Here is a 27,414-nt window from a genome sequence, read left to right as displayed (position 1 = left end):
TAGATATTGAGGAGAACCGGTTCAAAAGCTGGAAGGTTACAACAGTTAAGTGAGAAATCATCAAGTGTAAGACTAAGGCTACTGCAGAAGTTAGAGATGGCATTACACAAACAAACTGGAATAAAAATGCCATTTCTACATCTCCACAGCATTAATGATATATTTTTGTGTTTTGGAAAATGTGGCAATATCTTCTTGTGTCATCAAGTGATACATCAGCAGAATATTCACACTCACGCAAAGCATCCCTCAGTCCATCCTTTGAAAACTTAAAAAGGGCAGTATGTCTTAAAGGTATCGTAAAAGGGAGCAAAGTGGAGAGACAGAAAGGTTTAGGGAAGAAATTTCAGAACCCAGCATCTACTTAGCTGAAGATACCACTGAAAATGGCAAGGTAAAAGAATGGGAGATGCAGAATCGGTCAGAGTTCAAGAAACATGGAATTGTTAGACAACTGTAGGGCTGGAAAAGATAACACAGATAGGGAGAAATGAGACAATGGTGGGATTTTAACAAGATGATGAAAGTTAGGGGTTCATCGTGTTGTTGGATTATAGGTCAGAAAGCACAGACAAGATGGAGAAACTGTACTATATTTCTATCCAGTATTTGTTGCCCACTCCCAAGTGCCCAGAAGGCAGCTTAAGAGTCAACTATATTGCTGCGGGTCTGGATAACATGTAGGCCAGAGCAGGTAAGGGTGATAGATTTCCTTCCCTAAACGTCATTACTGAACCAGATGGGTTTTTCCAACAGTTGACAATGAATTCATGGATTTCATTAGATCCTTACTTCCAGATTCTTTATTAAATTCATATTTCACCAACTGAAATAGATTTGAGCCTGGGTCTCCAAAATATTAATTGAGTTTCTGGATTAATGATAATACCGCTAGGCCCTTAAGGGGTGAAAGATTGACAATGAGCAGTCTCGGAAAGTTCTTTGAGCGTTTCTTATTTTATTTAGAGTTATATAACTGGTGGATAAGATGTTATAGAAAATTGCACTTCACAATTGCAAAGTGTCAGGAAATGCTAGCGGAATGAAATTAAATTTTCACATTCATTAGGATTAAAGTTTGGATGCACAGTAATAGATCGGAATTGTAGAAATTTTCAGAGAGTAGATTCCATGTTACTGGTGAAAAGGAACTGCAGGATTATAGGAGTTAATAAGGTATTTCTCCTCCAATCTGTCTTATGTTGTCATGCACTTAACAGGAGTTTGTCAAATCACATGGTTTGCACTTTCAATGAAAGGATCATTTAAAAATAATCCTCTTCAAGGGCAGATTGCTATTATTGGTGGCATCATTCTTAACATTCTACGATAAAAGTCTGCTGATTAACGAATGATAATCATTTTTGCTGAATTAAATTAATGACAAAAGAAATCAGCCACTCCCTAAGCTGCTACTACTATGATTCTCAAAGTGAACGACTTGATCAAGATGGAACTGCATCTTCCTTCCTCCTACAGTTTCATCTACTGAGATATCTGGAGCTCAGTTATTACTTCGGCTGTGCTGAAATATCACAAGCAGGAATTTAAGCAACAAGAAAGTCTCCTAAAAACACTTTAATTTCAAATAAAGACACGTGCAACTACGCTGCAACCAAATCACTGTCTAGATATTTTTACTTTTCAGAAGAAGAGACAGTGCTGTCCTCAGATTTGCCATATTGAGATTACTCACTTTTGTTAAAATGGCATTTAGAAATACAATTATCCAGAAGTTACATAAATATGTAAAAATGATACTTGCACCCTTTAAATAATGAAGTTGCAAACGTCATTCTTGCCTGAGTCAGAACACAAATGATTTGTTGCCATATCTTATAGGCATCAAGCATCTTTTTGGATTGTGTACAAAGCAGCTAACAAATTGTCTGCAGCGGGTTATTGCACAGCACACTCCGTTAGAAAATTTTGTCACACTTCAGCTTGGAATGAATTTTCACTGCGACTAGCAGGACAGTGCAAGATAATGGCAAAATGTTGGCAACAATGGTGCATCCCTGAGCATGAGTGACACAGGGTTAATGTTTAAACACTCAACAGGTTGCCTCCTTAACTGATTGAAGGGAGATTGAAGAACTGAGAAAGAAGAATGAAATATGGTAAATTGGGGACTAGAGAGTGAGAGAAAAATGTGGATAAAACTGGATTTTATAAATGAGAAGCTCTCAGCTCTGCTAAAACATATCTGTCTCTCCTCTTTCTTCTGCTGCTTAAATCTTCCTTCTCCTTCCAAGATTTTATGTTTAAGGAAGGTATTTGTCTGATTCTGCTCCTGTAAAGCGATGGAGATTTTACTAAATTATTATACCTTTTAAGAGTCTCTTTCTCACCATAAATCGCTGAATGATTTAAAAATTAAGAAATGTGGGCTCTGTTTAAGTTTGGCTGCAATTTCTCGTCCATTGTCTCACACTCTGTATGCGCTTTTCTGGTTAAATCTACTGTCTGCCAATAAAAATTTGCATTTAATATGGAATGCTTGACAATTCGCACTGATTTATCTGTTTAAACATTAACCCTGTGCACTCTGGGTTTCTTCTGCAGCTTTCATGAGCTGCATACACATTCACGTATAGAAAGTCTGCAAAAACCATTTTCTGGAACTTTTGATGCCGAAGATTGTAAAGTCAAATCTGAAAAAAAATTAAATAACCACAGAACATTTCTCTGCCTGCAGATATTTTCTGATTTTCTTTTTACCAAACAACATTGGATTTTATTCCAGTTCAGTGTTGACCATTCTGGGCGTCAACTGGACCTATAGAGATGACTTTTACTTTTAGCTGCATTTTTTTTGGAATGTTTAAATAACAAATTTGGTGTGAAAATTTAAAAAGAAAACAAGATAAAGTGTTGGAAATCCCCAGCTGATGTTTTTCATAGGTGTTTATCATTCCTTTCACTTTTGCGGTGTTGTGTTTTTATTTCAAATCTCACACTTTGTACTTGACTTTTTTTTTAACTTTTCATAGACGCCAGAATGACGTGCAAAATATATAAGTACCAAATGTGGAGGTCACCTGTTGGATGAGAGTCTGTGTATTTAAAACTCACAGTGCTGTTACTGAGATTAATAATTGAATGTGGTGGTGCATTCAATTTATAAGGTCAGTTTTCAGTTAAATTTTCAAATAAATAAAAATTTGCGTACTTTCTTGGACATCATGTCGGAACACTAGTGATGAGTAGACTAGGCCCTCAGATTTTCTTAATTAAAATGTATAAAGACATTGAAAGCCCACCCAGACCATTGTGTTTCTCAATGCATGTGTATGGTTAAAATTATCCCAAAGTTTCAGGCCTACAGGAGTTTCCCATTCATGAAAAGCCTGTTTGAATTTGCAAAGTAGATTTCTGAAAGGAATCCGGCACCTCGGTCTGAATCATCACAACTGAGTCCGGAAGCTTGGGTCAGGATATTTCCCATCTTGGCAGGCCCGTCTCCCTGGAAAAGCCGCAACCCTCACAGTCTTGACACCTTTTGGGGTGGAGGTCAAAGGGCGTAGTGATCAGTTGAGCCTCCCATTGCCAGAGGCAGTTCCCTAGCAACTCAGTGATGACAAATGTTGAGTGGGGCTGGATTTAATATCTCTGTCTGGCCCTTAATGTTCTCAGAATCTGCAACTTTATTGGGTATTTTGTTGCTGGAAGTGAAAGGATTCATTGCATTCCTGGACACAATATACAAGTCCAGCACAGTTCTCACTTGTCCTTAGCTTTACACACACAAGTGCAAAAAGGCCATTAAAATCTCCCCCACTACTTTTACCTCTCCTGGGGCATATTGTAAGAACGGTTATCAGACTCTGCCCCAATGACAGGATGTTGCATTGGCTGCAAAGATGTGAAACTTCAGTACGATTTTAAGCAGGAGCAGAAATTCACCAAAGATCCTCAGGCAGCACCTTCCAAACCCATGACCACTTCCATCTAGAAGGACAAGGGTAGCAAATAAATGGGAGCACCACGACCTTCAAGTTCCCCTCCAAGCCACTCACCATCTTGACTTGAAATATATCTCTGTTCTTTCACTATCCTTGGGTCAAAATCCTGGAATTCCCTCCCTCATAGCATTGTGGGTCAACCAGGCAGACAGCAGTGGTTCAAGATGGCAGCTCACCATCACCTTCTCAAGGGCAACTAGGGATGAGCAATAAATGCTGACCATCCAGTGACTCCTGCATCCCATAAAAAGAATGAATATGAAAAAAAAGCTTGTGTTAAGCAAGTAAGTATTGCTTGATTGTCTTGGACTGGATTTTTACCATGTAGTTTACTCACACAAGAATACAGAAGCACAAGAAATGTCAGCTCAGAGTGACTGGGTCCTTCAGGTACAATGCAACATAAATTAGGTCCTGAATAAAAAGGGCAAAGCAATAACTATGGTAATCTGAAACATCTTCAGAAATGACTAGAAAATACACCAGATTAACACTCAGTTCATGTCTTAAATTCAGGACCTTGTTCAGATTGAAACTTGAAAGATAATCAATCCCTCTTCAATTGCGAATGAAGATAAACATTGAAGGAAATGAAGCACATAAATGGCTTGTTGATCATATAGATAAAGACAATGGATTGAGGGACCCAATGACAAGATTAGGGATGATGTGGAGGGTGCCAGTGTTGAGGGAGGGTGAACAAGGTCAGAAGTCACATGACACCAAGTTATAGCGTACAAGTTGATTTCACCTGACGAAGGAGCAGTGCTCCGAAAGCTTGTGATTTTCAATAAAGCTGTTGGGTTGTAACTAGATTAGGGATGATCAACAAATAGTAACACTGACACGAGATAATAAAATAAAACTGCGAGGGGAATAGCAGAATTTAAGAAAATAAAGACCCTGTGCTGATGGAACCACATAAATATTTTAATGCCATTGGCTGAACAAGCTGATTTTTCCAACTGTTCTCAGTGAAACCATTTCTTCAGCACACGGTGAGATTTGTTTTGAAGTTTGAATATCCATGTCATTTGCCAAACTCTCATTGAACTAATTCTCACCCTATTCATTTCAGTGAGACAAAACAAAAAGCTTATCTTTATTTATGCTTTTCATATCCTCAGGGATTTCTCAAAGCCTGTTATAGTGAATGGAAACCTTTTGATATGACTCCAATTTGCCCACAACAGACCTCGTCTTTGGCTACACTTCCTCACAGCCTGCTTCCTGTAAAGACTGCACTCCATTTGCCCCAGTTTCTCCATCTCAGCTGCTCCAGCAATGTTACTGTCCACACGGATGTTTCTGAAATGCCTTCCTTTTTTTTGACCGAGGACTGACATATGAAGAAAGACTGGATCGACTTGACTTGTACTGACTGGGATTTAGAAGAGTGAGGGGGGATCTCATAGAAACATATAAAATCCTGATGGAACTGGACAGGCTAGATGTGGGAATAATTTTTTTTAGATTAGATTAGATTACTTTACAGTGTGGAAACAGGCCCTTCAGCCCAACAAGTCCACACCGACCCGTCGAAGTGCAAACCACCCATACCCCTACATTTACCCCTTACCTAACACTACGGACAATTTAGCATGGCCAATTCACCTGACCTGCACATCTTTGGACTGTGGGAGGAAACCGGAGCACCCGGAGGAAACCCACGCAGACACGGGGAGAATGTGCAAACTCCACACAGTCAATCGCCTGAGGCGGGAATTGAACCCGGGTCTCTGGCGCTGTGAGGCAGCAGCGCTAACCACTGTGCCACCGTGCCGCCCACAAATGTTCCTGAAGTTGGTGAAGTCCTGAACTAGGAGTCACTGGACTGGGATGAGGAAAAATTTCTTCACTCAGAGAGTTGTCAGCCTGTGGAATTCTCTTCCACAGGAAGTGGTTGGGGCCAGATATATTCAAGAGGGAGCTGGACGTGGGCCCTGTGGCTACAGAGATCAAAGGGTATGGAGAGAAAGTGGTAATGGGATACTGTGATTGCATGATCAGCCATGATCATATTGAATGGTGGTATAGCCTCCAAGGGCTGAATTTTCTCGATCTATTTTCTATGTTTCTATGCTTCAGTGACTCTCACCCAGTGAAATTCACCCTGAAATGTGTCCATATTATTTCGCACACCTTCGTCCTCACCTCTTCCTTGCCCTCTCAGAACCATGATTGCTCCTCATTTTCCTCCCGCTAGCCTCCACATTCAATGCATCATCACTCGCTATTTCTGACCATCGTTAGTGGGATGCCACACCAAACTCATCACCCCCTGTCCCTCCCGTTCAGTATTTCACAGGGACCGCTCCCTCCTTGACATCGTCATTCCCCGATTCTGTCACCCGTCCCTTCTCTACAGCTTTTTTCCATGCATGAGATGCAGCACGCGTCTTTTTACCTCCTCCCTTCTCACCATCCAACATGCACTCCTCCCCTCTCAAATAAATTCCCTTTCCTGCTGAAGCAGTTGTACTTCCAGTCTGCTGCTGATGGTGTAGTCTCCTTGACACTGAGGACCATCAATCATTGCTCCCATGACCACTTATTGCACTACACCTCCCTTCAGTTGGTGAGCACAACTGACGGCTGCCTCCCATTTTCATTCCCCGCCTTGTTCCTGTGTTGAAGAGGGTGTTGCCACCGAGAGGGTACGAGGCATGGGCTCTATTCCATCACCTGTCAAGGATTGGTACCAACTCCAAGGGGCTGCCAGACCTGAATATAATGTCACCTTAACCTACAAGTTCATCAGAGCTACAGGACGATGGGAAAAATTTCTGGTTGTAATAGACTGTTCCTTTTTTGAAGTGTTTTATGTGTTGGAGATGATTTTCTCAAATTCCAGGAGCAGCAATTACTGCTTCAGGTGCAGTTGCATTGTTTTGGAACTTTAGAGAAAAAAAGAGAAATTTAAAATAAGTCAAAACAACAGCACTTTTAAAAGGGAGAGGAACAGACAACGGCAGCACATGGTCAGGTCAGTGCAGGGAGAGAGAGAGAGGGAGAGAGAGACAGAGAAAAAGAAAGAAACCCACACTGCTAACTGACACAGCAGTAAACCTGCGCAGTTACTGCCTTTGCTGTTGAATTCATGTATCACTGGACATCGGAGTGCGTTTGGGAAAATTAACAAACAGTGAAATTCACAACTGATTTTGGAGGAACCTGTTTGGGAGATGTCACAATACAGAAACAGATTAGTGAATAGTTTTAAGTGTGGCCTTGCTGTAAATCTGCAGTGGTGAGTAGACTGGGTTCTTTCTTGATTATATGTTTTATTGAGCTATGTCTCTTGATTAAACTTAAAAATATATGCCATAAGTATTAAATTAGGCTGGAGTAGTGTTTTGCAGAGGAATAAGATGGGGCTATTTTCTGGGTCTGCAGATTGGAAGATGTAAAAATGGCCCTTAGTAGAGTAATATGCCCTTCTTGTTAGATGTGGGAGTTTAGGGAGAGTTTACATGTTACTGAGGATTATATCTGCAACAAATGCCATTTGTTGCGAATCCTATCAGATCAAATGGATCGGTTGGAGCGACAGTTAGAGGCAATGTGAAATTTACAAGAGCAAGAGGGTGTGATGGATGGCAGTTACAGGAAGGGAAAAGGCTGTAGATACACAGTCACACAGATGGGTTAACTCCAGGAAAGGTAAGAGAGGTAGGCAGGTAGTGCAAGAGTCTTCTGTGGCTATCCCCATTTTAAACAAGTATACTGTTTCGAAAAATATATGGGGTGATGGATTCTCAGGGGAATGTAGCACAAACAGCCAAGTTTCTGGTATTGAGACAGGCTCTAATGCAATGCGGATGTCTCAGAGAGGGTGCAGAATGTTCTCAAGGGGGAGAGAATCCAGCAGGAGGTCATTGTACATATTGGAACCAACAGCATAGGAAGGGAAAAAGATGAGATTCTGAAGGGAGAATACAGAGAGTTAGGCAGGAATTTAAAACGGAGGTCCTCAAGAGTAGTAATATCTGGATTACTCCAGGTGCTATGAGCTAGTAAGGGCAGGAATAGGAGGATAGAGCAGATGAATGCATGGCTGAGGAGCTGGTGTATGGGAGAAGGATTCACATTTTTGGATCATTGGAATCTCTTCTGGGTCAGAAGTGACCTGTACAAGGAGGATAGATTGCACCTGAATTGGAAGGGGACTAATATACTGGCAGGGAGATTTGCTAGAGTTGCTCGGGAGGATTTAAATTAGTGTTAAATCTGGGGTGGGACCCAGGGAGATAGTGGGGAAAGAGATCAATCTGGGACTGGTACAGTTGAAAAAGAAGCAAGTCAAACAGCCAGTGGAGGCAGAGACAAAGCAGAGAACAACGTAGGACTGATAAATTAAACTGCATTTATTTCAATGCAAGAAGCCAAACTGGGAAGGCAGATCAACTCAAGGCATGGTTAGGAACATGGGACTGTGGATATCATAGCAATTACAGAAGGGTGGCTCAGGGATGGACAGGACTGGCAGCTTAATGTTCCAGGATACAAATGTTACAGGAAGGGAGGCGGGAGAGGAGGGGGAGTGGCGATTTTGATAAGGGACAGCATTACAGCTGTACTGAGGGAGGATATTCCTGGAAATACATCCAGGGAGATTATTTGGGTGGAACTGAAAAATAAGAAAGGGATGATCACCTTATTGGGATTGTATTATAGACCCCCAATAGTCAGAGGGATATTGAGAAAAAAAACTTGTAAGGAGATCTCAGTCAGAATAATAAGGTGGTTATGGGAGGGGATTTTAACTTTCCAAACATAGACTGGGACTGCCATAGTGTTAAGCGTTTAGATGGAGATGAATATGTTAAGCATGTACAAGAAAATTTTCTGATTCAGTATGTGGATGTACCTACTACAGAAGGTGCAAAACTTGACCTGCTCTTGGGAAATAAGGCAGGGCAGGTGACTGAGGTGTGAATGGGACAGCACTTTGGGGCCAGTGACCATAATTCTATTAGATTTAAAATAGTGATGGAAAAGCATAGACTAGATCAAAAAGCTGAAGTTCTAAATTGAAGAAAGGCCAATTTTGACAGCATGAGGCAAGAACTTTCAAAAGCTGATTGGGGGCAGATGTTTGCAGGAAAAGGGACGGCTGGAAAATGGGAAGCCTTCAGAAATGAGATAACGAGAGTCCAGAGACAGTACATTTCTGTTAGGGAGAAAGGAAAGGCTGGTAGGTATAGAGCATTCTGGATCACAAGGATTTAAGACAGTACGGTGGCTCAGTAGATAGCACTACTGCCTCACAGCACAAGGGACTTGGGTTCAATCCCTGCCTCGGGCTGCTGTCTGTCTGGACTTTGCACATTCTACCTGTGTCTGCGTGGGTTTTCTCCAGCAGTCTAAAGATATGCAGGTCAGGTGAATTGGCCATGTTAAATTGTCCATAGTGTTAGGGGAATGGGTCTGGGTGGGTTACTCTTCGGAGGGTCAGTGTGGACTTATTGGGCCAAAGGGCCCGTTTCCATAGTGTAGGGATTCTAATCTAAACAAGTTGAGGGTTTGGTTAAGAAAAGGAAGGAAGCATATGTCTGGTGGAGATTGAGTGAATCCTTAGAGTATAAAGGCAGTAGGAGTATACTTAAGAGGGAAATCAGGAGGGCAAAAAGAGATATGAGATAGCTTTGGCAAGTAGAGATAAGGAGAATCCAAAGGGATTTTACAAGTATGTTAAAGACAAAAGGGTAACTAGGGAGAGAATAGGGCCCCTCAAAGATCAGCAAGGCGGCCTTTGTGTGGAGCCGCAACATATAGGGGAGATACTAAACAAGTATTTTGCATCAGTGTTTACAGAAAAGGACATGGAAGATATAGAATGCAGGGAAATGGATGGTGACATCTTGCAAAAATGTTCATATTACAGAGGAGGAAGTGCTGGATGTTTTGAAATGCATAAAAGTAAATAAATGCCCCAGGACCTGATCAGGTGTATCCTAGAATTCTGTGGGAAGCTAGAGAAGTGATTGCTGGGCCCCTTGCTCAGATATTAGTATCATTGATAGTCACAAGTGAGTTGCCGGATGACTGGGTAACATAGTAACACTATTTAAGAAAGGTGGTAAGGACAAGCTAGGGAACTACAGACCAGTCAGCCTGACATTGGTGTTGGGCAAGTTGTTGGAGGGAATCCTGTGGGACAGGATATATTTGGAAAGACAAGGACTGATTAGGGAGAGTCAACATGGTTTTGTGCGTGGGAAATCATGTCTCACAAACTTGATTGAGTTTTTTGAAGAAGTAACAAAGAGGATTGATGAGGGCAGAGCAGTGGACGTGACCTATATGGACTTCAGTAAGGTGTTTGACAAGGTTCCCCATGCGAGACTGGTTAGCAAGGTTAGATCTCATGGAATATATTTGGATACAGAACTGGCTCAAAGATAGAAGACAGAGGGTGGTGCTGCAGGGTTTTTTTCAGTCTAGAGGCCTGTGACTTGTGGAGTGCCACAAGAATCGGTGCTGGATCCACTACTTTTCGTAATTTATATAAATTACTTGGATGTGAGCACAAGAGGTATAGTTAATAAATTTGCAAATGACAACAAAATTGGAGGTGTAGTGGATAGCAAAGAAGGTTACCTCAGATTACAACGGGATCTTGATCAAATGGGCCAATGGGCTGAGGAGCTGCAGATGGAGTTTAATTTAGATAAATGTAAGGTGCTACAATTTGGGAAAGTAAATTTTAGCAGGAGTTATACATTTAATGCTAAGGTCCTCGGGAGTGTTGCTGAACAAAGAGACCTTGGAGTGCAGGTTCATAGCTCCTTGAAAGTACAGTTACAGATAGATAGGATAGTGAAGAAGGCATTTAGTATGCTTTCTTTTTAGCCAGAGTATTGAGTACAGGAGTTGGGAGGTCATGTTGCGGCTGTACAAGACATTGGTTAGACCACTGTTGGAATATTGTGTGCAATTCTGGTCTCCTTCCTATCGGAAGGATGTTGTGAAACTGGAAAGGATTCAGAAAAGATTTACAAGGATGCTGCCATGGTTGGAGGATTTGAGCTATAGGGAGAGGTTGAATAGGCTAGGGCTGTTTTCCCTGGAGCGTTGGAGGCTGAGGGGTGATCTTATGGATGTTGAGAAAATCATGAGGGACATGGATAGGGTAAATAGACAAAGTCTTTTCCCTGGGGTGGGGGGTCCAGAACTAGAGTGCATAAGTTTAGGGTGAGAGGGGAAAGATATAAAAGAGACCTAAGGGGCAACTGCTTCATGCAGTTGTGTATGTGGAATGAGCTGCCAGAGGATGTAGTGGAGGCTAGTACAATTACAATACTTAAAAGGCATCTAGATGGATATATGAATAGGAAGGGTTTGGAGGGATATGGGCCAGGTGCTATTAAAGTGGCGTACACCAGTCGGCTTTCCGCAGTTTTGTCTGAGGCGAGGCAAGGCCAGGGGAGCAGCACAAGGGGATAGAGACTCAGGACTGGGAAGGATGAGTCAGTGGTGAGGGGGCCGGGCATGTGGAGTGGGGCCGGTCTTATGGCGGAGTGAAGTTGGAAGCAGCTGGCATGTTGGGGAGGAACAGTCCGTCAAAGTAAGAAGATGGAAGTGTGGTGTCAGTACTGTCCATTTGTGAGTCCTCCTCAAGGTTTTTGGCTAGAAAAGCCTTTGCAGATTCTGAGGTTACCTCACTGGGAGTAACTATGGACAATATTCTTACTAATAGAAACATAGTAAACAGAAGCAGCAGTAAGCCATTGAGCCCTTTGAGCTTGCTCCCCTATTCAATATGTTCAAGGATGATCTAACACAGTTCCTTGCTTCTGCTTCCTCCCCATATTCTTTGATCCCATTATCCCTAAGAACTATTGGATAATGGACACAAAGTTGGGTGGGTGGTGGGGTGCAGCTGAGCCTACAGGTCCCAAACAATGGAGAGCTGAACGTGGACTTGGAGCATTCAATAAAGAATGAGCAAAAAAACACAACACAACACAACTTTGTTTCTTCCACAAAAAAACCTTACATGTCAAATATGAGGCACCACTGTCCATTTATCTACCTGGTAATCTCATCAAATGATAAGACTGCGCTCATGAATAAAGTGAAAACAAAGTTCGCTAAGATGTTTGCAAGTTAAACTTAATTCAAAGCACACTCGTGTGATCTTTGTGCTCTCAGTAAGGTTAGTACTGATGCAGTTTGGCAGGGGGTTTGTGATGCTGGTGGAGGGAGTCTCTGATTGACTAGGAGGTTCTTTTACATGTGCCTGGCTCTGAAACTCTGGCAACTAATGCCAGGTTTTACACATAGAAAGATTCCCCATAATATGACCACAAATATCACCTGTGGACTCTATGGACATTTTTACGTTTGATTCAATTGTTGGCACAGTGGCCCAGTGGTTAGCACTGTTGCCTCACGGCAAGAGGAACCTGGGTTTGATTCCAGCCTCGGGTGACTGTCTGTGTGGAGTTTGCACATTCTCCCCGTGTCTGTGTGGGTTTCCTCTGGGTGCTCTGGTTTCCTCCCACAGTCCAAAGATGTGCAAGTCAGGTGGATTGGCCATGCTAAATTGCTCTGTAATGCTCAGGGCTGTGTAGTTTAGGGGGATTGGCTATGAGAAATATGGGATAGGGTTGGGGGCTGGGTCTGGATGGGATGCTATTCAGATGGTCAATGCAGACTTAATGGGTTGAATGGCCTCTTACCGCACAGTCGGGATTCTATGTGAAAAACAGGGCCAAAGCAAGAACACAGGCTAAGCATCCAATTCAGATTCCCTCCCCAGGAATGGTACTGACAAAATTCCATCCATAGAAATAGTTTAGAAAGCAAACAGAGTGGTTTGGAAATGTGAATTTGCATCCCGTTTGTATATTTTTCGACTGTAAGTATAATGAAATGAAATAAAGCATGGTATAATAATGGATTTATTGAAATTCTTTCACTCACTTTTTTTGGGGAATTTTTTTTGTCTTTCTGGGAAACAACCATATGGTATTTTATTTGTGAACGATGATTTTTCAGTGCACTATGCACAAAATGAACCATTTAACAGTTTGCCCAGATCTTTACTGACATGACCTTACTTTCTGTAAGGTCAAACTATCCAGGACAAAGCAGCCCACTTGATTGTCACCACATCCACAATCATCCACTCCCTCCACCACTGACCTCAATAGCAGCAGTGTGTACTGTCTGCCAGATGCACTGCAGAAATTCACCAAGAATCCTTAGACATCTAGAAGAAGGGCAGCAGATACATAGTAATACCACCACCTGAAAGTTCCACTCCAAGCCACTCGCCATCCTGACTTGGAAATATGTTACAGTTCAGTGTTACTGACTCAAAATCCTGGAGTTCCTTCCTGCTGACACTGTCAAATACTGTGGCAGTTCAAGAGAGCAGTTCATCACCACCTTCTCATGGCACAACTAGCGATGGGCTATAAATACTGGCCCAGCCAGTGACACCCACATCTTGTGAGTGAACAAGAAAACAAGAAATTCACTAAAGCAGCGCAGAGCAAGTGGTCTGCCAGATTGTTCATCACATGCTTACACTTTGTTACTCTGATGAGAGAATGGTGCATGGTGCACCTGGGGTGTAATGTGGAGCTTTGTTTGTGGAATCTAAGCAAGTTAAACAATCTATTTAGAGTCATAGAAACAGAGGGATGGACAGCATGGAAACAGACCCTTCGGTCCAACTTGCCCGTGCTGATCAGATATCCTATATTAATCTAGTCCCATTTGCCAGAATTTGGCCCAGATCGCTCTAAACCCTTCCTAGTCATGTACCCATCCAGATGGCATTTAAATGCTGTAATTGTACCAGCCACCACCACTTCCTCTGGCAGCTCATTCCATACACGTACCACCCTCTGTGTGAAAACGTTGCTGCTTCAGTCCCTTTTAAATTTTTCCCCTCTCACTTCAAACCTCTGCCCTCTAGTTTTGGAATTTCCCACCCTGAGGAAAGGACCTTGGCTTTTCCCCCTATCCATGCCTCTCATGATTTTATAAACCCCTTTCTGGTCACTCCTCAGTGCCCAATGCTCCAGGGAAAATAGCCCCAGCCTATTCAGCCTGTCCCTATAGCTCAAGCCTTCCAAACCTGGCAACATTCTTGTAAATCTTTTATGAGCCCTTTCATGTTTCACAACATCCTTCGTATAGCAGGGAGACCAGAATTGTACACAGTATTCCAAAAGTTGCCTAACCAATGTCCTGTACAGCCGCAACATGACCTGCCAACTCCTATTCTAAATGCACTGACCAATAAAGGAAAGCATACCAAACACCTTCTTCACTATCCTATCTACCTGAGACTCCACTTTCAAGGAACTGTGAACCTTCACTCTAAGGTCTCTGTTCAGCAACATCCCCCAGGACCGTACCATTAAGTGTATACGTTCTGCCCTGATTTGACTTTCCAAAATGCAGCACCTTGCATTTATCTAAATTAAACTCCATCTGATCAAGATCCTGTTGTACTCTGAGGTAACCTTCTTCGCTGTCCACTACACCTCCAATTTTGGTGTCATCTGCAAACATATTAAGCATACCTCCGATGTTCATATCCAAATCATTTATATAAATGACGAAAAGCAGTGGACCCAGCACTCAGTGGCAAACACTGGTGACAGGCCTCCAGTCTGAAAAGCAACACTCCACTACCTTCTACCTCTACCTTTGAGTCAGTTCTGTATCCAAACTGCCAGTTCTCCCTGTATTAACTTGCCCCTTTGACCCACCTTGTACTCACTCGCCCTGATGCCTCCTTGTGTGGTTCGATAGCAAATTTGATTTTATAATTGCACCTGTGAATGTTTAAAACATGCCTTCAGATGTTTTAACCGCATTAAAGGAGCCATCAAACTGAAGCTGTTGTCCATGGGAAGGACCAGCCTTCATGTAGGTCTGAAGCCGAGCCAATTTTAAGATAAATATACTAGGGAAGCTGAGAAATCATAGGCCCATAAATGACTGAGACACATTTCTATGCATACTTGTGAAACGTCAGTTAAATGAGAAACTGAAAAAGGTGATTAACATTTGCAGTAAATAAAATTTGCAAACAGTTCCTTTGGAGTTTTCTGACAAGTTGATGCGATTTGGCAAGGGGAGAGATAGTTAGGCTAGAATTTTGACCCCTCCATTCTATCCTCTAGATTATGTGTTGCTGCACCCTATTCATTTTTACACTGTTTCTCAGACTGCATTCATGTGATATGTGGATTAGCAAGGAGGAGCCTGGAATTTGAGACGGGATGAGGACGTCATGAAGGAAAACAGGAATCCTGTTATACTGGTATGTTAGGCCGCTCCTTTGGAATAGTTTAATTAGTCCCTATCTTTGTAGAACCAACGAAAATATGAGAGGAATTGTCATGTAGCAGGGTTAATCATGCTTTTCTCGTGATTTCTGTCTGCTCAGGTTTTCCACACCTAAAAATACTTCACAATATTAAAGGCGCCACCCAACAATACACTGTTAACCAGAGGTTGCCTTGTTCAGTTTTTGCATAAGCCAATCCCAGCAGAAACAACAGTTAGAGTTGCACAATTCATCTCAATGTCCCAGGATAGGGAGGAGAAATTCAGTTGGCCAAGATTTTGCTACATAATAACTAACCAAGAACAGCTTCTTCCCACTGTTATCAGACTTATGAACACACCTCTTGTACATTTAAAGTTGATCTTTTTCTGCACTTTCTCTGCAGCTGTAACTCTATATTCTACACTGTGTTCCATTACCCTGATGTACTTCTCTAGGGTATGATTTGCTTGGATAGCATGCAAAACAATACTTTCCACTGTATCTTGGTACGTATGACAATAATAAATCAAATCAAATCAACCTGATTTGCAGCTGCAGCACATTATTTGTTGTTCAACTCTCAGGGAAAATGAAGGCCCCCCCAGTGCAGCCCCTCATGATTACAGAATAAAGTCCTTGACAAACCTTTGACTTATTAGCTTGAAAAGCTCTTACGTTTGCCTGTTATGCTTCTTTCATTTCGCGCTCGCGTATACAGTGTCACAGGCACCAGCAGCTTTGTGCTGCTGTTAACACATCACCCAGATGGCTCCTTTCCCAGCCGCTCACCTTCCTTTCAACTGCTCCTGACCTAGGAACTGCTGGCTGCTTTTGGCAACTCACCAGGCTGATGTAAAGGAAGGCCTAATATCAGCAATGCCTGATGATGAAAGGAAGGGTGCACTCCTGCATGCTTTTCTCATTGCGTTAAAGAACAAATAGTTTCGCCGAATTTCTGGACTATTTTTCGGGTGGCACAGTGGCTCAGTGGTTAACACTGCTGCCTCACAGAGCCAGACACCCAGGTTCGATCTCACCCCATCTGTGTGGAGTTTGCACTTTCTCCCCGTGTCTCTGTGGGTTTTCTCCAGGTGCTCCAGTTTCCTCCTACAGTCCAAAGAAGTGTATTAGATGGATTGGCGATGATAAGTTGCCCATTGTGTCCAGAAAAGTGCAGGTGAAGTGGATTAGCCTTGGGAAATGCAAGGTTACAGGGATAGGGTAGGAGGATGGATCTGTGCGGGATGCTTTTCGGGAACGTTGGTGGGCACTCAATGGGCTGAAAAAACTGCTTCCACACTGTCGAGATTCCACAATTTTATGACCCACTCATCTGAAATAACTGTGACCTTAGAAACTGAGGCACTTATGTCCTTCGGCGTGCTGGTAAAACTCATGTTGCTACCAATTTAGGTTACACTAAACTAAAACTTACAAGTGTGACGATTATATGTGGGGAGCACCGAAGAGGAGGAGGCTGTGAGTGAGTTGGGCGAGGATAGGGGTGTTGTTGGGAAGGTTTGTGTCGAGCAGTGGGACAAAATAGATGTATATCGGACATCTGGTTTAATAGGAGACATTTAGATTGCCCTTTGCTGTGATTTATGACAGATGCCTAAAACAAGAAGCCTTGAGAACAAAGAATTAATAAGAAGCTAAGAAGCCGAGCAACGTGAAATGACACTCAACCATGCAGCTTATGTTCACTCAATGATGCATTAATCTCATAATTATGTCCCCTGGTTCTTTGCTCCTGATCCCTGACAAAAACTTTTCCAGGCCTCACCAAGAATTTACTTCATAATTTTAAACAATAAAATGATGAACATCCACCTCAGTTCCCACCCCATTCCTTTCCACTGAAATAAAGGCATTTGTCTTTCCAACAGACATGGCAAATAATAGTCATTGAAACATCGCACCGAACTTTGCAACTCAACTACTTTTGGAGTGCAGTAACTTGTCATGTTGAATAAAGTACATGGTATCATATACATCTGTGGAGTTCTAAAAACCAAATCAACTCTCGCTGATGCATTTGTGACTGATGGACAATCGTCCTCTCTGTTGACATAGAGCGGGTTTCACTCAACTACAACTTTCATTTCTTTGGACCACAGTGATCTCCCAGAATCATTGCTTGCCATCACTTCAACAGCTCCTTTTCAGTGCTCAGGGGATCAGAGTTGTAAGAGGAATACGATTTTTATCTAAAGAATGCTACCAGAAGCTTTATTGTTAACCATCCAGATGGATCTCATTGTCACTAAAAATGCTGTAATGTGTGCTTCAGTTTAGCTTTGGGTACTAGTGCAGGCAACAACAGTATCTTACACTTGTATAACGGCTTTAACATCCTGTCGCATGTCAGGGTGGCACGGTGGCACAGTGGTTAGCACTGCTGCCTCACAGCGCCAGAGACCCGGGTTCAATTCCCACCTCAGACGACTGGCTGTGTGGAGTTTGCACGTTCTCCCCGTGTCTGCGTGGGTTTCCTCCGGGTGCTCCGGTTTCCTCCCACAGTCCAAAGATGTGCAGGTCAGGTGAATTGGCCATGCTAAAATTGTCCGTAGTGTTAGGTAAGGGGTAAATGTAGGGGCATGGGTGGGTTGCGCTTCGGCGGGTCGGTGTGGACTTGTTGGGCCGAAGCGCCTGTTTCCACACTGTAATCTAATCTAATCTAATCTAATCTAATCAAACGTCAGGAAACAAATTTAACACTACATTACATAAGGAGAATTTGGACTGGGTGATCAAACATTTGGACAAAGGCGCACTATTAAGAAACCACTTAAAGGAGGTGAGAGAGAGATGGAGAGGTTTTCCAGTTCAACTCCAAAGTTTATGACTTTGGTGACTGAAGACACGTCTGTCAATGGCAAAGTGAAATAAACTACTAACAGTGAATCTACTACAGAATACATCAAACATTCCCTCTGGATATTTTGGGAGTTTAAGATTTGACTAATACTTTACAGCAATTGTCATGTACATGTGGGGGTCCAGATTTCAATAGTCTCTCCAGTGTTATGGACAGCAAATATTTTTGCAGCATTTGAAGCAAGTCGTATTATAGTTTCATTTGTGCTTTCATACAGTAAAATGTATCCAGTATTTTATATCTTAATCACAAACAAGATCTTCAATTTACCTTGTTACACGTTGCAATTATTTAGATTTTGTTTTAGGAATTTGTTTAAGGTTCAAACCTTAACTAGTTGTTGGTAAGAATATTAGGGCCTTTATTTTGTTAGTTATTTGTTCCCAAGCTTGTTTTGTGCAGTCTCCCATCACCTTAGGCAGTATCTCCAGGCTGTACCAGTGTTCATCCCCACTGTGTGAACATGCAGATGAGCACAATGGAGATATGAAGAGATCAACCTACAATCTACATAATAGGCATGCCCACGCAACAGAGTGCAAGATCTCAGGAACAGCAGCTACAATACTTTCAAACCTCATTAGTGCCACTTCTGCACAGTATGATCCAAGGGTTGAAATATTTAATTAATTCATGAGATCTGGGCATCACTGGTTAGGCCAGAATTTATTGCCCATACCTAATTGCCCAAAGGGGAGTTTAAGAGTCAACTACATGGCTGTGGTCAGGAGTCACATGTATTCTGGACCGGGTAAGGGCAGCAGTTTCCTTCACTAAAGGACATTAGGGAACCAGATGAGTTTTTCCAACAATCAGCAATGGATTCCTGGTCATCATTAGACTCTTAACTCCAGATATTTATTGAATTCAATTTCCACCATCTGCCATGGCGAGATTCAGAATCAGGTCCCCAGAACATCACCTGGGTTTCTGAACTAACAGTCCAATGATAATATCACTCGGCCATCACTTCCCCAGTTAAGACATTGAAAGCTGACAGACTGTGATGGCATGGAGAAACAATCAAGATAATATAGTCATGGAGCAATGATTTTATGGTACAGACAGAGAAATGGCTGCTTTATGTTTGGTTGAGTGTGGATATTCGAGAGACAAATTGACAAACTGCTAGGCGGCACGGTGGCTCAGTGGTTAGCACTGCTGCCTCATGGGTCCCAGGTTCGATTCCAGCCTCAGGTGACTGTCTGTGTGGAGTTGGTGCATTCTCCCCATATCTGCGTGGGTTTCCTCTGGGTGCTCCGGTTTCCTCCCAATGTCCAAAGATGTGCAGGCCAGGTGAATTGGCCATGCTAAATTGCCCATCGTGTCGGTGCATTACTCTTTGGAGGGTCGATGTGGATTGGTTGGGCCGAAAGACTTGTTTCCACACTGTAAGTAATCTAATCTAAATTTTAATCCCTTCAAATTAATGCCGACTAATCTGATTTCCATTTAACAATGTGGAAACAAAGTCTGATTGAATGATACAATGGATCAGCGCAGAGGCCTGAGTTTGCATTAAATTAAAGAAATTTTCTCCTCTATGTGGGCTTTATGGATTCTAATGAAATATTTCACTTGGTCTTGACCTACTTCCCAGAGATGAATGCACAAAGCAAAATATTTATAATTAAACTACCCGTATGATTGTGAGGAATGTTGCTGTGCAAAATCAAATGGTGTAGTAATACAATGAAAATCTAGTTTAGAATTAGTGCACATTGTGTGGCTAGAACAGAGTCATACTGAGTCTGTACTGGTCAAAAGTGATCTAGTTGCTTTACCCGAAACACTACTTAGGCGGTGATTCCCACCCATCCTCCTCCTCCTCTAAAAAAGATTCTGTGCACCAATTTGGTAAGATTACTAGCTTTTTTTTCCAATAGTCCCTTTGGGAATTCAGAACAGTGGGAATGGATGTTAGGGCAGTTGCATGCTCCTCCTGGAGAATGTGGGAGGTAAGACTCACCACTAATGTCCCCACTGACTTCATCTGCGGAACGTGCACACAAGTCCAGCTCCTCAGAAACCGCATTAGGGAACTGGAACTGAAGCTGGATGAACTTCTGGTCATTCGGGAGGCGGAGGGAGTAATAGAGAGGAGTTACAGAGAGGTAGTCTCATCTCAGGATAAAGATAGATGGGTTTACAGTCAGGGGATGGAAAAGGAACAGGCTGACAGTGCAGGGATCCCCTCTGGCCATTCCTCTCAATAATAAATATACCCTTTTGGACACTGTTGCGGGTAATGACCTACCAGGAGAAAGCCATAGTGGCCAGGTCTCTGGCACTGAGCCTGGCTCTGTGGCTCAGAAGGGAAGGGAAGAGAATAGAAAAGTGCTAGTGTTAGGAGACTCAATAGTTAGAGGAACAGACAGGAGATTCTGTGGTCGCAGACAGGTGTCCTAGATGGTGTGTTGTCTCTCACGTGCCAGGATCCGAGATGTCTCTGATCAAGTTGACAAGATTCTGAAGTGGGAGGGTGAGCAGCCAGAAACCTGGTGCACATTGACACCAATGACATAGCCAGGAAAAGGGATGGGGATCTCAAAAGTGATTTCAGGGAGTTAAGTTGGAAACTAAAAAGCAGGACGAGCAGAGTAGTAATCTCAGGATTACTATAAGTGCCATGTGCTAGTGAGCTGAGGAACAGGAAGCAAGTGCAGCTAAACAAGTGGCTACAAGGCTGGTGCAGGATGGAGGGCTTCACACACATAGATCATTGGGGTACCTTCTGGGGAATGTGGGACCTGTACATGAAGGATGTCTTGCACTTAAACTGGAAGGGCACCAATATCCTGGGCAGGAGAGCACTTCGGAAAGGTTTAAACTAGTTTGGCAAGGGATGGGAGCCAGAGCTACAGATCAGAGGAGAGGGTAGTTGCTGAATGGGTAGAAATGGAATGCAGAGAGTCTGTCAGGAAGGATACACAGTTGATAGGGCAAAGGAATGGGTTAAAGTGTGTCTGTTTCAATGCAAGGCATATCAGGAATAAGAGTGATGAACTTAGAGCATGGATCAGTACTTGGAACTACAATGTTGTGGCCATACCAGAGACATGGATTTCCCAGATTTCACAGGGGCAGGAATGGTTGCTGGATGACCCAGAGTTTAGATCTTTTGATTGAACAGGGAGGGGGGTAAAAGAGGAGGGAGAGTAGCGTTGTTAATTAGAGAGTGCATCATAGCTGCAGAAAAGAAAGTTGTTGAGAAGGGTTTGTCTACTGAATCAATATGAGTGGAAGTTAGTAACAGGAAAGGAGCAGTCACTTTATTGAGTGTTTTCTGTAGACCCCCCCCCCCCCCCGCCCCAATAGCAGCAGAGAGATGGAAGAGCAGATTGGACAGCAGAGCTTGGAAAGGTGCAGACGTAACAGAGTTATTGTTATTGGTGACTTCAACTTCCCCAATTTTGATTGGAACCTCCTTAATGCAGGTGGTCTGGGTGGAGCTGATTTTGTCAGGTGTGTCCAGGAGGGATTCCTGACTCAATATGCAGATAGACCGACTGGGGGGAGGCCATTTTGGATTTGGTGAGAGGTAACGAACCAAACCAGGTGTCAAATCACTCGGTGGGAGAGCATTCGGTGACAGTGGCCACAACCTCCTCATCTTTACGAAAGCCATGGAGAGGGATAGGAACAGACAGTATGGAAAGGTATTTAATTGGGGGAGAGGAAATTATACTACTATTAGACAGGAGCTGTGGAGTATAAATTGGGAACAATTGTTCTATGGGAAATGCACAACAGAAATGTGGAGGTTGTTTAAGGAGCACTTGTTACGAGTGTTAGATAACTTTGTCCCACTGAGACAGGCAAGGAATGGTAAGGTGAAGGAGCGTTGGATGACAAGAGAAGAGGAGCCTCTCATCAAGAGGAAGAAGGAAGCTTACTTAAGGTTGAGGAAGCAAGGATCTGGCACAGCTTTAGAGGATTAGAGGGTAGCTAGGAAAGAACTAAAAAATGGACTGAAGAGAGCTAGAAAGGGACACAAAAAAGCCTGGGTGGGAAACATTAGAGAAAACCTAAATGAGTTACATGAGGAATAAGAGAATGATCAGAGAGAGGGTAGGGTTGATCAAGGATAGTGAAGGGAACCTCTGTCTGGAGTCATAAGAGGTAGGGGAGGCCTTAAATGAGTTTTTGCTTCAGTACTCACTAGAGAGAGGGACTTGTTGATAGTGAGAGCACCATGGACCAGGTTAAAAGGCTTGAACAGATTGATATGAAGGAAGTGGATGTGCTGGAAATTCTGGGAAGCATCAAGATAGATAAGTCCACAGGACCGGACCAGACAAAGCCAAGGTTACTAAGGGAAGCGAGAAATGAGATTGCTGCGCCTCTGGTGATAATCTTTGCATCCTCACTCTCCACGGTAGTAGTACTGGACGATTGGAGGAAGGCGAATGTTGTTCCTCTGTTCAAGAAAGGGAATAGGAAATTCCCTGGGAATTACAGACCAGTCAGTCTTACGTCTGTGATAAGCAAGGAACTGGAAAGGATTCTGAGATATAGGATTTATGACTATTTAGAAACACATAGCTTGATTAAAGATAGACAACATGGCTTTGTACGAGGCAGGTCATGCCTGACAAGCCTTAATGAGTTTTTTGAGGATGTGACAAGACAAGTTGGTGAATGTTGAGCAGTGGATATCATGTATATGGATTTCAGTAAGGCTTTTGATAAAGTTCCCCATGGTAGGCTCATTCAGAAAGTTAGGAGATGTAGGATACAGGGAAATTTGGCTGTCTGGGTACAGAATTGGCTGGCCGAAAGAAGACAGTGAGTGGTAATTGATGGAAAGTATTATGTCTGGAGGTCAGTGACTGTTGGTGTCCCGTATGGATCTGTTCTTGGCCTCTGTTCTTTGGAGTTTCTATAAATGACTTGGATGAAGAAGTGGAATTGAATTGAATTTATTGTCACATGTACTGAGGCACAGTGAAAAGCTTTGTCTCGTGAGCAATACAGGCAGATCACAGATTTAAGTTGCATAGATAGTAAACAATAGGTAAACAGTGGCAAAAATCAAAACATAGGTACAGGCGAATGCTCAGAGTTTGTGAGTCCATTCAATATTCTAACAACAATAGGGTAGAAACTGTTTCCAAACCGGCTGGTGCATGTGTTCAGGATTCTGCACCTTCTCCCTGATGGTAGAGATTGTAGAAAAGCATTGCCAGGATGGGATGGATCTTTGAGAATGCTGGCGGCCTTCCCTTGACGGTGGGGCCTGGTAGATGGATTCTATAGACGGGAGATTGGCCTTTGTCATTTTCCGGGCCGAGTTCACCACTCTCTGTAACCATCTCCAAGGGTGGTTTAGTAAGTTTGCTGATGACATAAAGGTCAGTGGTTTTGTAAATAGTGTCGAGGGCTGTTGCAAGCTACAGAATGCAGAGCTGGGCTGAGAATTGGCAGATGGAGTTGTGCCTCGATTCTTGGCAATGTGGAGGAAGAGTGGGATCTTGGTGTCCATGTACATAAATCCCTCAAAGTTGCCACCCAAGTTGATAGAAGGTGTATGGTGTTTTGGCTTTCATTAACAAGGGGATTGAGTTTAAGAGCCATGAGGTTTTGCTGCAGCTCTATAAAACCCTGGTTAGGCCACACTTGGAATATTGTATCCAGTTCCGGTTGCCTCATTATAGAAAGGACGTAGATGCTTTAGGAAGAGTGCAGAGGAGATTTACCAGGATGCTACCTGGATTGGAGGACTTGTCTTATGAAGTGAGCTAGGGCTTTTCACACTACAGAGAAGAAGGAAGAGAAGTGACTTGATAGAGATGTACAAGGTAATGAGGAGCATAGATAGAATAGATAGCCAGAGACTTTTCCCCAGGGCAGAAATGGCTGTCACGAGGGGTCATAATTTTAAGGTGATTGGAGGAAGGTATACGGGACATATCAAAGGTAGCTTCTTTAAGCAGAGAGTGGTGGATGCATGGATTGGAATGCCAATTGGAAGGTTGGGCCCACCACCCTCTTGAATGGTCCTACCTATCTCTCTTCCTTCCCATCTCTCTGCTTCACCCTCCTCTCTGACCTATCATTTTCACCCCCACCTTCATCCACCTATCGCATTCTCAGCTATCTTCCCTCCAGCCCCACCCCCTTCCCATTTATCTCTCAGCCCCCTTGACCCACAAGCCTCATTCCTGATGAAGGGCTTATGCCTGAAATGTCGATTCTCCTGCTCCTGACCTGCTGTGCTTTTCCAGCACCACCCTATTCAACTCTGATCTCCAGCATCTGCAGTGCTCACTTTCTCCTAGTGATTAATGTAAGTTTTACAAGAGCAGAACTAGGACTTATTTGATTTGATTCATAGGAAGTGTGCATTACTGTCCCTGGTTACTCATGGGAAGGTATGGGTGAGCTGCCTTCTTGAACTGCTGCAGTCTATGTGCTATTGGTAGATCCACAATACCCTTAGGAAGGGAATTACAGGAATTCGACCCAGAGACACTGAAGGGACAGTGGTACATTTCCAAATCAGGCCAGTGAGTGGCTTGGAGTAGACATACAAGTGATGTCCTTCAATGTATCTGCCACCCATGTCCTTCAAAATGGAAAAGTGTTTGGGAGGTGCTGTGGCAGGAACCTTTGTGAATTGTGCAACTTGTAGATGGTGAACACTGCTGCATTGCTGCTGAGCATCGGTGTTGCATGAAGTGAATGCTTGTGAATTTGATGTCCATCAAGTGGGCTGCCTTGTTATGGATGGTGAGACTTCATGGATTTTGTCTTTTCGCCATTGCTTGATGAACACTAACTTGCTGAATCCTTACAGTAAATGTCGTTTTATAAATTGGAGTCCACGTCATCTCCTGCACAAAGTTAGATCACCGAGCAAATCAAAAAAGAACATTGCAATTCATTTTCCCAGAATTAGCTTGTTTTTCTAGAGATAGTATTGGCCCTGGTTAATCGAGGATGAAAGACAGGATACACAAATAAATTGCTCTTATCAGATGATTATAAATAACTGAAGTTATTTTCCTGAATGCCTTGTGTTTTCATATCCAGCTCTAAGCCCCAGGTACACGTAAAGGCAAATCATGGGCCTGTAGCTCTCGGACACCCAGTTGGAAGATGTCAGACAGAACAATTGGTTGTCCAATATTAATATCCCTTTGTCAGGACTTTGTATTTCTAATGCAAATTCACAATATCACCCCAGGAAAATTCAGTCCATCCTCACTGGCAATAATCTGATTTGGTTTTCACATAGAATGAACTATAAAAGCATTGGGCCTGAGATTACACTTTGGAATACCAGCCGAAACATGATTGCAACATTGTTCTTGTCAGAAATTTCCTCCCATTTATTTGAAATGAATTGATACCTCTGCTAAGGTAACAAGTGAAGAAATTCAGTCCAATTCATTAAGTTTTGGTATGCCAGTGCCCATAATGCTACTTTGATGTCAATGTGTTTCAAGGTTTTACTTATTTACAAAAGGCTTGCAGGAATCTTTGATCGCTGAGTGCTCAGGAAGCTCATTGATAAAGAAACTACCATCTTTGAGCTGTTGCATTGTGAATTAAAGATGTTTGGATCAATCCTGGCAGAGTATAGAACCCCTAGCGTGTAGAAAGAGGCCATTAGGCCCATCCAATCTGCACTGACTGTCTGCAAAGCATCCCATTCAGAATCTGGTCCCCACCCTATCCCCACAATTGCTATTTAACATTTTAAAGGATCAGATCTGGATTCAACATGACCTGGTTCTGACTGTCGTTTTTCTTTCAAGTTCATAGCTCCTTGAAAGTAGAGTCATAGATAGATAGGATAGTGAAGAAGGTGTTTGGTATGATTTCCTTTATTGGTCAGAGTATTGAGTACAGGAGTTGGGAGGTCAGATTGCAGTTGTACAGGACATTGGTTAGGCCACTTTTGGAATATTGTGTGCAATTCTGGTCTACTTCCTATTGGAAGGATGTTGTGAAACTTGAAAGGGTTCAGAAAAGATTTACAAGGATTTTGCCAGGTTTGGAGGATTTGAGCTATAGGGAAAGGTTGAACAGGCTGGGACTGTTTTCCCTGGAGTGTCAGAGGCTGAGGGGGGAAAGCGTTTATAAAATCATTGGGGGCATGGATAGAGTAAATAGACAAGGTCTTTTCCCTGGGGTGATGGAATCCAGAACTAGATGGCATAGGTTTAGGGTGAGAGAGGAAAGATATAAAAGAGACCTAAGGGCAATGTTTTCACCCAGAGGGTGGTATGTGTATGGAACGAGCTGCCAGAGGAAGTGGTGGAGGCTGGTACAATTGCAACATTTAAAAGGCACCTGGATGGGTACATGAATAGGATTTGGAGGGATATGGGCCAAGTGCTGGTGGTTGGGATTGGATTAAGTTGTGATATCTGGTTGGATCGAAGAGTCTGTTTCCATGCTGTACCTCTCTCTGACTCTAAGCTTATTTTGATACAGTTCCTGAGTTTGTCAGGTCACATCAGAGGGCAGTTGAGAGTGAGCCACATCAGTCTGGGACTGGTGTCTGGCTTCCTTCCTGAGTGAATCAGTCCAAACTGAACCAGTTGGCATTTAGCATTCACCTGACAATTTCACGGTCACCTTTACTGTGAGCATTGACAGATCTCAGTCTAATTTAGTGATCCACTGGAGGGCTATGTAATCAGATGGTAAAGTGTGGAGGGGGTGGAGGATATGAGTTGGCAATCTCACCACTTTACTGACTCTTTAAACAACCCCACACCCCTGCCAGACCCACGATCAGATTCTGAGGAGGAAGGGCAAAGGGAGGATAGTTGATGCCTTTAAGCCATTTGCTGCCCATTGAAGAGCTTCATCCCACCACCATTGGAATTCTAACAGTAGGACTGCCTGCAGCCTAGTAAGGGGCTAGGTTGGTGTGTCCCTATTCACAGGTACCCTTCCCTCTCAAGTGTCCAGCTGTCAGGAAGGTTGTGCCAGTGAGGAGCTATTCCTCCTGCCTTTTGCTGGCAACTGGACCACCCTCCCCTTCGTCAGGTTTCCCTTTACTGCACTGCTCCTGTCGCTCCAGTGTCGATCCCTGGTGAAGGATCAAGTGCGGTACTGGCATTCGTCACTGGCTCCAGTGGCTCATCAGTGCAAAGCTACCAGACTTGGATTGGCCAGGGGAGGGGGAGGAGGATTACCAGGTTTGATTCCACAAGAGGCCTGTTGTTTCTTATCTGCTTGCAACTACAGCTCATCTGTCTTCTTTGTAAAGTCACAGGCCTGCTACCTGTTTCAGTGCAGTCGATTGA

General features: G+C 43.1%; 1 long non-coding RNA gene across 2 annotated transcripts in view; it reads right to left on the bottom strand.

The window, feature by feature from the left end:
- LOC122551997 (uncharacterized) overlaps positions 1-27,414 on the bottom strand; it is a 92,612-nt gene that overhangs the window by 41,501 nt on the left and 23,697 nt on the right. Inside the window, exon 1 of one of the 2 annotated variants that reach the window (XR_015757522.1) lies at positions 14,702-14,814. The exons of the other annotated variant lie outside the window; for it this stretch is intronic. This is a non-coding gene — a long non-coding RNA (uncharacterized LOC122551997). Of the gene's footprint in view, positions 1-14,701; positions 14,815-27,414 lie in introns of those variants that run through there. 2 annotated transcript variants of the gene reach the window in all.

The sequence above is a fragment of the Chiloscyllium plagiosum genome, unplaced genomic scaffold, assembly GCF_037043375.1.
Source record: "Chiloscyllium plagiosum isolate Xiang-an unplaced genomic scaffold, Cpla_swu_hap1 HiC_scaffold_7, whole genome shotgun sequence".
In the NCBI taxonomy this organism is placed as follows: Eukaryota; Metazoa; Chordata; class Chondrichthyes; order Orectolobiformes; family Hemiscylliidae; genus Chiloscyllium; species Chiloscyllium plagiosum.
This window is presented reverse-complemented; position numbering and strand designations above follow the sequence as displayed.